We start from the raw sequence: 11,817 nt of genomic DNA, 5'->3' as shown, positions 1-11,817 counted from the left end.
TTAGTTTGGAATGTGGAATACTTGTATAAAGTGTAGAAAAGTCAAATGTTTTAATACTATTAGACCTTTTCAACATCTCTCAACACCTACTAATGACACCTACAGTTTACAGGTAAAATGGATGGGTCGTCTCAAAGACAAAAACGGATTGGCGGTTAAAGACTGTCTTGACTATTATATAGCTTCAGGATATAATTATATCAACCAAATAAATAAATAAATATATGTCACTGTCATATAATATTCCTTTTTTATATGTGTATTTACACGACATTTCATGTTGAATGATTAAAACAAATACAGCAACCGTTCTGCATCCTAATCCGCTTTCTCATCAATTTTATGATTATGTGAGTCCTTCACCAATTATTTGCCGCATGTAAAAAAAACGATCAATTTGTTGGTGTAAAAGCTTTTTTGAAATTTTCCAAAATTTATGAAAAATAGTTACTAGACTTTCCGTACGTCCGCATCACATTTGTGAACATGACCAAATTGGTATTTTTCAACCGATCTTCACCTTCCTCAGTTGATGTACATATTCAATTTCAGGAGGGATAATCACATATTGATTTTGAATGTCTAAGCAAATTCTTCGCTTCATGAAATTTTGTTAGAGTTGATGTTTTTCATGATAAATTTTGAAAAACAATATAATTGAATTCTCGTTTTAATGTTACAACATTGTAAGCAGTGCAAATTTTACGTACCTGCGTATGGAATTTATATTTCAAGTTGTTAGTTAATACTATAGGGCTTGTTGACATTGCAAAATGAATATTGACAGTGCTAAGCAGGGGTTTGGAGACCTACGGCTGATGTCCCGAAAACAACATACATTGTCCCTTCGTCATAGTGTCCTTCCCCCGTTCCTGAAAATGACCTTTCGGTTTCTTACAAGAAGTTGTTCAAATTTCGTTGATTTTATTTATACACTATCATTGCTATATTTTGTTTTGTTTTCATGGGGTCAGAATTTATTTCTCTGTATCCAATTTCCGAAACAAAGTTTTGTACCTTTTTCAAGTTTGTTCGTACTTTAGTTTTTTTTGTATCGCATCTATGACCATACATAAGGGAGGTTTTGAATCAAAACAGGGAGAAATAATCCGCTGCATTTCCCTTAGAGACAAAGTTTATCCATATCGTCATCCTTTAGTTACACCATTTACAACACCTCAAATTAATCGTAAGCCATAACATTTGAGAGAAAGAGCAGAAAATTTAATCGCGTGATTGGTGAATACAGAATTCAAGTGGAACACCAAATTGGTGAATTAAAAATATACAAAGTATTCAGTACTACATTACGGAGGCACACAAGGCCAAAACTAAAAGACATTGTGGAAACATGTGCCGCCTTTGTCAACAGACATAAAACACTGTTTAATTAAATATCAAATACAATTAAACATGCTTTGTTCTTTTCATTTTCCAAATTCCACCATGACAGCTAGAAGCTCAACGTCTAAAAAGATGAATGTGACTTAAAGCCCATCATTTTCTTTATAATAAATTAAAAAAAAATCCATGTTAATTGAACTCTGTCGGAAAGTTCTATCTTTGCCAATGAAAGCAATAAAATCAATAATGATTTCATTTTTTTAAATTTTGAGACGACCCCTCACATTTTACCTGTCGTAGTCGTCCTCAATTGTAGATGTCGAGAGATGTTGAAAAGGTCTATTAAAAGATGAAAGAGAGTTAGATTGTATGTACTCTAAAAGTTCTTTGGAATTTTTAAGTATCCACATCCGATTCACGCCACCTCTAGAAAAGGCAGTTTCACAATAACTTTGAAGCCCGTCTTTGATTGCTGATAAAATATAGATATTAATAATTTAGAAAGAGGGTTTTTTGGGTATCCAATACAGTGATGGAAGATCCAGTTCATCATATTTGGTTTAATTTCAAAAGAACATTGAACAGACCTATGATTATCCAGGATTTCCTCTTTGGTAAGTGTCGTGAGGGTATATGTTGGGTTTCCAAGTGAATTGTCAATACCTAATTCGTTTATCAAGCAGTTGATGTAATGTGTTTTACACACAAAAATGATGTTGTTAGTGGCTTTATCTGCGGGGACAACAACATATTTGTCATGAAGGTAGGATAGGGGTTTTGATGTGACGTTAATTTTCATTTTTTGATGATCTGTTTTGCAAATTCAAATATGACTTAATTTTTTTGTCATTTTTTACAATTTCAAATATGACGTCACTTGGCGTTGAGGTTTAAACTTATTCGGATGTGCTGCATTTCGTCGGGTTATGTAGTGTATTTCGGTTGTTTCCTGTAATAAGTTAATACTTCAGTTTTATCATATATCTTTTGTATAGTCATTTTATAAAATTTACAGTTTGCAAAAGTATAAATTATTCTAAATAATAGGGATGTTCTGGTACCTAACAGAAAACCCTGGCCGTTTTTGGCACAACTTTTTGAACTTTTGGTCCTCGATGCTGTTCAACTTTGTGCTTAATTCGGCTTTCAAACTTTTGTATTTGGGCGTCACCAGTAAGTCTTGTGTGGACAAAATGCACTTCTGGCGTATTAAAATTTTAAACTTGTTGCCTTTTGTTAGCTATTATTCGTGTGTTTCTTTGTCAATTATGTTCTATTTATTTATATTGTAGTACTGTAATGTTGTGTTGTCATTTAAATGTTATATTTCACATGGCCATAAAAGAGGGAGGTTTCGCATGCCACAAAACCAGGTTCAACCCACCATTTGTTCGTTTCTGTGTGTGTTACATTTTAACGTTGTGTCGTTTGTTTTCTCTTATTTTTGAGTGTGAATTCACATTACTATTAGACGTGTCACGGTATTTATCTATCCCAAATTCATGTATTTGGTTTTGGTGTTATATTTGTTATTCTCATAGGATTTTGTCTTATGCTTAGTCCGTTTCTGTGTGTGTTACATTTTAATGTTGTGTCGTTGTTCTCCTCTTATATTTAATGCGTTTTCCTCAGTTTTAGTTTGTTACCCCGATTTTGTTTTTTGTCCATGGATTTATGAGTTTTGAACAGCGGTATACTACTGTTGCCTTTATTTGAAATATTAGGGTCTTTAAAGATTGATGTAGCATTGGCATTGATAGACCGATTCAGTTTCTTAATTCTGATTTGTATTTACGACCTCACTGCCTTAACCCATTCGGAAAGAGTGTCTACGTTTTCCTTCTCGCGCTTAGCCCATTGCCTGGCATAATCCTCGACTGAATCCATCAAAATTTTAAAGTGGTGGATTTCGGCTCACGATATTTTGGACCTTTCGATAACTCATTCCGTAGGGAAGTGTTATTAACAATGTTTAGGTCACCGGTAATAACGTGGCCAGCCGAATTATATATGAATTCGGAACTATCACAAGTGCAAATAGGAGGTTTAGACTTGAAGTCGTCAATATTGAGATCTTGCAAAACGTGTTTGTACTTGAAATTTTTAGTTGCAATAGGTTTGGTATAGGTATAAGAAATGATTGGTACAGACTGGTTTTGGAAATAAGGAGGTATTTTCGATTGAACTAATTTATGATGAAGGATATTGCCTAAGTTGACGCCATCGAGACCTTTTTTGGCAAAGGAAAGATTAAGGAAAGATCTTTTCTCTTTTTAATCTTTTCCAATGCGGACTGGCTTGAAAAGTCTGTGACTTGCAATATCCGAAATTATAGCTGTAAGTTTGTATTGGTTTGAATGAGGGTTTGTAACATTGGTTTCCAAACATAAATTGGACAGACAATGAAGTTTTTTTTTTTTTTTTTGAAACAATTAAATCATCTTTATTGCACTAAATGCTGTTTAACAATTTACCTAGCTTACAGCATTAGGCTAAGTATCCCTGTATATCAATTATTATACATCCAGGGAGAATATATAATAAAAAAAGTATATTAATGTTAGTATTTTACAATTAAACATAATACATTATATAAATAAACATCAATACAAATAGATTCATTCATTTTTAATTTTTGTTTGTCTGTGTCTGTTTACAAATCGGGAAAAGTTACGGTTCTACGCCGTACCGTTTTGTTATTATAGTATGTGTGTTTACTTTCTCACAGGTAACCTGTGTATTAATAGTGTAGACCTATTGGAGTTAGCCTAACTTATTCTTTTATATTGTGATATTAAGGATTTATTTTTTCTAGCTTACATTCTTGATCATGTTTATTTATGAAAATAAACATACAGGTGAGTGAATAATGTTAAACTCAAATCAAAAGGTTATTTGCGAGGCGTTTTTTTTTGGCACCTCGTGGTGTATTATTTAGACTAGGCCAAAGAAATTAGCATATGTTAATTTGTCAACCAGTAATACTTTTACTTACAGGTTACAATATGTTGACGTCTTTATTAACATTTTCCCGGTTTCAATGTTTCTTATCGCATTTAATTTTATTATGTCGTTTATTTCCTTTTTGAAAATTTTATAGATTTCTATCTTTGTTTCTTTTTTGTTTGAAACAAAATGTGCTTTATATATTGAGAAAAATATAACTGTTATCAGGGTATTTATATCAGAATATTTTATATCTGCTATTTTATAGCCAGTTATTAAATTTTCTATCTTTAGAATGTGTCTATCTATTTGAAGATAAAGTAAAAGCTTATTTATTTCTTGCCAGTAGTTATTATTATACGGGCATGTAATAAAAAAATGTTTATAGTTGTCAATTTCTTTGCAAAAATTACAAGAATTGTTTTCTAATACTTTCCACTGAACTAGCAATTCATTGCATGGAAGGATGAAGTGGAGTAATTTCCATTTAAACATTTTAAATTTGTTGTTATCTAGGTAATTAAATATAAAATCAAGAGTGCTTTTAAATTTTATATTTAAATTTTCTTCAAAGATTCTTTCCCACTTTAGAAAACCTACAGGTTTTTCTTGCTTATGGGGGACAAATAGTATTGAATATATTTCTTTATTACTCATTTCTGGATGAATATTATGATTAAGTAGTATTTGCAGATTTTTTGTATTCTTTATATTTACTTTTGTTTTAAATGAGCTTTCTTGCTTTAAAATATTCTGCCAATGTTTTGGAATAGCTTTCTTTAATAAGGATAATTCTCGAATCCAATCGCGTTTATCTTTTATTTTGGTTAATATTTTATTTTCTGATATATGACCTTTTTCATCAAGTATGTCATTTACATACAAAATATTCTGTTCAATCCATTTAGTAAATAATAAGTATTTTCCTTTTGTTTGTATGTTATGATTACCCCATAAAATCTGCTTTCTTATGTCTAGAAATGTTTGTGGGGTCTTTGTCTGTCCCCCCTTAACATTAATCCAAGTTTTAATCAATTGCTGATAGAACTCAGGAAGGGATTTAAATATTTTTTTGTCTAACATATTAACATTTTTAATGTTCATTTGAAATATCAAAAGGTTTTTACCAAATTTGTTTAAGTAAACTTGGGGTATGATTGACCAATTTTCACCAGAATTTTGTTTAAGTTTTAAAATCCAGCGTAATTGAAGTGCTTTGAGATACAAATCTATATCGATCATTTTTAACCCACCTTCTAAATAGTCTTTACAAAGGGTTGCACGTTTAATTTTATCTTTTTTTTCCATTCCATATAAAATTATATACTAGAGTTTTAAACTTTTGTATTATTTCCTTTGGGATGTACATATTTGATGCAATATAAGTTAAGTTTGGAAGAATTAGTGATTTTACTACTATTATTTTACCTATTAATGTTAAATTTCTTTTCATCCAGTTTGATATAATTTTTTCACATTTTTTAAGCTGTTTATCAGTGTTTAGTTTTTGACAGTCTTGATTGTTATAACCAAAGTGAAAGCCAAGACTTTTAATGTTATCTGTTTTCCAATTTATGCTTTCAAATTTATCTCTGCTATGTTTAAGTTTTCCTAACCAAAATCCTTCTGTTTTATTTCGGTTAAGTTGTAATCCTGATAAACTTCCAAAAGTTTCAATTATGTTCATTGCTAAACTTACATCTTTTGGTGATTTAAGAAATAGTGTTGTATCATCTGCAAGTTGACATATTTTTAATGAGCAGTTTCTACCATCTAATTTCACCTCTAAGCCTTTGAGATTATTATCTTGTCTTAGTTTAATTGCCATAATTTCAACTACTAATACGAAGGCTAACGAAGAAATTGGACATCCTTGTCGAATTCCGCGAAAAATATTAAAACTGCTGGACACCCATCCATTATTGAGTATACAACCTTTTATGTCCGTGTACATTGTTTGAATCCATCTTATAAAACTACTTTTAAAGCCAAATTTTATTAAAGTTTCTGACATAAAGTTCCATTCAAGGGAGTCAAATGCCTTGGAAAAATCAACAAAAAGTATGGCTCCATCTACTTTAAATTTCTCTGAGTAATCAATTATATCTTGTATTTGTCTAATATTGAAACCTATGTATCTATTTTTTATATAACCTTTTTGGTCAGTATGAATTATTTTTGGTAAAACTTGTTTTAATCTTTGAGCAAGTGCATAAGCTAACAATTTTACATCATAATTTAACAGAGTTATTGGACGATAATTATTTAAAGAAAGTGGATCTTCTTTTTTATATATTAATGATATTGCTCCAATTTTTTGTGAAGTTGACAATTCTCCTTTTTTATGAAGTTTTGAAAGGGTAATGAATAAAGTTTCGTGCGTATGTGATGAATACCTAACGGCTTTTGTATAAATGGCAGCAAGTCATTAATAGAGACATCATGCAGCTAGTAGGTGATGTATAATGACGATGACCGTGGCTGCGTTAACGTCAAGGAGTAGAGTTGAAAATATTCATCACATTCACTGAGCTACACGAAGGACTAGATAGAATACATATAGCATCAATTTTGTCATTGCAACCATATGGTGTCGTAGTTCCCAATTGTATAATCCCGTAGTCCTCTTTTTGTCTACGGAGAGGCGTTGCAAGATTAGGATTGTTAGAACTATGGTATATTTTTTTCGATAATGCGTACTGTCATAGAAACGATGGAATGATCGGGCTGATTGAAATGCTGGTAAAGAATGTCGTTAGCATTGCGGTTATTGTCTGATATATGACCGCACATACGTTTGTTTAGCCTTCCTTTCGTTTCACCGACGTATACCAATCCGCAAAGGTTGCACTCTAATCCGTAGACGACATTAATCGATTTACAATTCAGATCATCGTAACATATGGTAAAATATGACTTCTTAGTTAAATTGCTAGTGAATTCAGCATCGGTTATTAAAATTCAACAAGTTTTGCAGCCTTTGGTCTCACATTTCGAAATGCGACAGTGTTGTTCTGAGTCATCAAAATCCAAAATGTCTTTTAGGTGAACTGAACAATGCTGTATATGTGTAATACTGCTATTTTCAATAGTACGATGATCTGAATGAGTCATGTTTGAGATATTTTTCATGTCTGGTGATGAGGGGACACCTGCCATATCAGACGATACCGTGTCCATGGTGACGTCTGTTTCGGACCTTTTTTATACTGGGCGACGTCCGAGCCAGTTTCCTGTTTGATCTTCGTAAGTTCATGCAATTTAAGTTTTGCTACTGGGTGGATGATGTCCTCGTGGACAAATTGTCCACCAGCAGAGACATCGACCCAGTGGTTATAAAAGAGGGACGAAAGATACCAGAGGGACAGTCAAACTCATAAATCGGAAATAAACTTACAACGCCATGGCTAAGAATGAAAAGGACAAACAGACAAACAATAGTACACATGACACAACATAGAAAACTAAAGAGTAAACTTTGTACTTATTTGGCATTATAAATATTTTGATATGAGCGTCACTGATGAGTCTTATGTAGACGAAACGCGCGTCTGGCGTACTGAAATATAATCCTGTAGCCCTTTTCACAAAAAATCTTAAGTGTAAAATTAAACTTTTTGATCAATAAGGTGCCCGATTTGGGGACAGACGCAAACATGCTGCGGGGTTAAACGTGTATTGTGAGATCTCAACCCACCCCTTATACCTCTAGTCAATGTGGAATAAAAAAAAACCGGCAATGCGCACAGTAAAATCTAAGAGAAATCCCAATCCGGTGTCAAATACGGTAACAAAAGAAATTTAGCAAAATAACAATGATGAACATAAATTAACAAAGGACTACGAGTAGGTACTGACGTGTCAGCTACAGACTTTGATTAAACTGATTCAAACGATTATGTTTCATTATGTAAAAATTCAGAAAAATCCCTAACGTAAGGGGTTAAGTATCTTGGCATCATAAAATATATGAGCGGAACATATTTCGTATCATGCCAATAACTGGTTTTAGAATAAATGTGTTTATTTCCGACGCAAAGACCCTATGAGTGATATCAATATTAATGAAAATATAAAAACACATCGCTAATTGTTTCTATTTTACTTTAATTTTTATGTAATGCGTGAATAAAGCAATTGAGATATGTTAATTTTGCCATCTATTAGCGTTTTTGTTTCTTTGCCAAAAAAATACTGATTTCTTATTCTTTCAATTATCTCGTTTTAACCTTTCCTATACCTAGTAATATGATTTTTTTTACTATATTATGACATTAATTTATTGAGAATGTTATCAATGTATACTTTGGCAGATTAGACTAAATGTAAGCTATGTAGTCTACTTATCTCGTTTTACTTATATATTTTGTAATCGTTTAATGATTATGCTAAATTTGTTATTTCAGTTTATTTACACCAGTTTCGTACTTAAAAGGAAAGTAAAAGATCAAATATATGACTTCACAATATAAATGTAACTTAAAAAAAAAATTACATTGATGTATTGGTATTAATACTCCAGCAAAAATGCAAAACCTAATTTTTATGAATGCTCATCATTTGGACTCATTTTTTTTTATCAGTATTATAAGTCTATTCGTCTCATATGCAATTTTAAACTAGAGGCTCACCTTGGTATATGTGAATATTTATTAAACAAAGGAAGCAGATGGATTCATGACAAAATTGTTTTTTGGTGATGGTGATGTGTTTGTACATTTCACTTTACTGAACATTCTTGCTGCTTACAATTATCTCTATCTATAATGAACTTAACCCAGTAGTTTCAGTGGAAAATGTTATGAAAAATTGTTAAAAATTGACTATAAAGGACAATAACTCCTTAAGAGGTCTATTGCCCATTGCGGTCATCTGGACTTATTTGTAAATCTTACTTTGCTAAATATTATTGCTGTTTACAGTTTATCTCTATCTATAATAATATTCAAGATAATATCCAAAAACAGCAAAATTTCATTAAAATTACCAATTCAGGGGCAGCAACCCAACAAAGGGTTGTCTGATTCTTCTGAAAATTTCAGGGCAGATAGATCCTAACCTGATAAACAGTTTTACACCCTGTCAGATTTGCTCTAAATGCTTTGGTTTTTGAGTTATAAGCCAAAAACTGCATTTTACCCCTATGTTCTATTTTTAGCCATGGCGGCCATCTTGGTTGGTTGGCCGGGTCACCGGACACATTTTTTAATCTATATACCCCAAAAATGATTGTGGCCAAGTTTGGATTAATTTGGCCAAGTAGTTTCAGAGAAGATTTTTGTAACAAATTACTAAGATTTACGAAAAATGGTTGAAAATAAGCTAAAAAGGGCAATAACTCCTAAAAGGGTCAACTGACCATTTCAGTCATGTTGACTTATTTGTAAATCTTACTTTGCTGAACATTATTGCTCTTTACAATTTATCTCTATTTATAATAATATTCGAGATAATAACCAAAACCAGTAAAATTTCCTTAAAATTACCAATTTAGGGGCAGCAACCCAACAATGAGTTGTCCGATTCATCTGAAAATTTCAGGGCAGATAGATCTTGACCTGATAAACAATTTTAAACCCCATGTCAGATTTGCTCTAAATGCTTTGGTGTTTGAGTTATAAGCCAACAACTGCTTTTTACCCCTATGTTCTATTTTTAGCCATGGCGGCCATCTTGGTTGGTTGGCCGGGTCACCGGACACATTTTTTAAACTAGATACCCAAATGATGATTGTGGCCAAGTTTTGTTAAATTTGGCCCAGTAGTTTCAGAGGAGTTGATTTTTGTAAAAGTTAACGACTACGGACGACGACGGACGACGACGACGGACGCCGGACGCAAAGTGATGGGAAAAGCTCACTTGGCCCTTTGGGCCAGGTGAGCTAAAAAGGGTGAGCGCAATATACGTCAATAAGACAACTCATTTATATGGTGCTATAAAAGAGGCAGACGCTGTTTAGCAATGATTGGGTGTTTTACTATCATCTTAAATCAAACTATACGTGACCTACATTTTTTTTTGGGGGGGGGGGGTGGCCAAATGGTTTAAGCAGTCCAACTACTGTATCACTAGCCAGTCGACACTGATGTTGTGAGTTCGAATCCAGCACGGGGCATGTGCTATCGACTCCGATATTAATTTATTAGAATTAACAGTTTTCCTACCGAAGGTCAGTGGTTCTCTCCGGGCATTTCGGTTCCTCCACTAATAAAAACTTACTGCCACAAAGTAACAGAAAAGCGTTGAAAGAGGCATTAAATGAAAACAATCAATTATTGGCCTTTAATATTAATCATTCTCCTGATGAAAGTAAACCCAGAAAAAATCTTCGAACGCATGACATCGATGAACATGTTGTTTCATTTTTTAAACAAATAAACTCTTAAAGTTATAGCTATATGTATTTTTTTAAAGCTTAAGGCGATGAATACACAATTACACATAATCAATGCTATACAAACTAACTGCCTCTCTAGAAAACGATTATCCCTCCCGATTTCGTTGCCAATGAATTTATCCTCCTGTGTAAATATTAAATTTCATTCCCATATTCATATCTAATTTCAGTACCCTATGTTTCATGCATATTAGTATTATAGCAATTATGAGATGAGACAAGACTTTAAAGATTATAGTCCCTAGTGTGATTACAGTTTTTTCTGTCCTAATTTTCCATACAGTTTTCAAATTTATTACTAAATATTGTATGCATAACAGCAATTACGATATGAAATAGGTCTGTGAGAAAACTTGTGGATTTTATGTTTCAAAATTATTCGTTATGTACATCTGGGATGTCGCGCTGTTTAAACGTTCATAACACGAAACGTGTCCATGAATTGTTTTAATACGACAAGACATGTTCAACACTTTGGAGCGTCATGTCAATCCGATTTTTTTCAGCAAAATGACTGTTCAAAGTCAGGTTATACTGCCAGTTGTTCGAATGTTTGAGGATATTACAAAACATAACTTACAAGTGAAGAATTCTTAACAGTGCCACATCAAGACTTATATGCAGTTACCTGTAATGGCATGTGTCCCTTTATCACCAGATATGAACACGACACATTCAGATGATCTCATTAATAATTTTTATAACTCCGTGTACTTCATCTGATTATATTTACTCCTGTTCTACAAACTTTGATGTCGGTGGTTATACTTCCGAACAGATTTGCTACAGCATGACATAGACACGAAAAGAAGATTTCGTGTAATTTTATTTAAGACACCCTATTTAGAGTGGGTGTCTTAACAAAAATTACAAGTATCAAAATTCACAAAAGAAAATATACACATTATGTGCCATCTTTTATATCTTTGTGTAGAAAGTTAAATCACAAAAGTACTGGACTCCGAAGGAAAGAATCTAATCAAACGGTAAAATCAAAAGCTCAAACATATCAAACGAATGGATAACAACTGTCATATTTTGACTTGGTAGAGGCATTTTATTAGGTAGAAAATGGTGGATTGACAATGATCTGTGAACAAAACAAACAGACATAAAGTGAATGTCATAAA

The sequence above is a fragment of the Mytilus galloprovincialis genome, chromosome 3 (genome assembly GCF_965363235.1).
Source record: "Mytilus galloprovincialis chromosome 3, xbMytGall1.hap1.1, whole genome shotgun sequence".
Lineage (NCBI taxonomy): Eukaryota > Metazoa > Mollusca > Bivalvia > Mytilida > Mytilidae > Mytilus > Mytilus galloprovincialis.
This window is presented reverse-complemented; position numbering follows the sequence as displayed.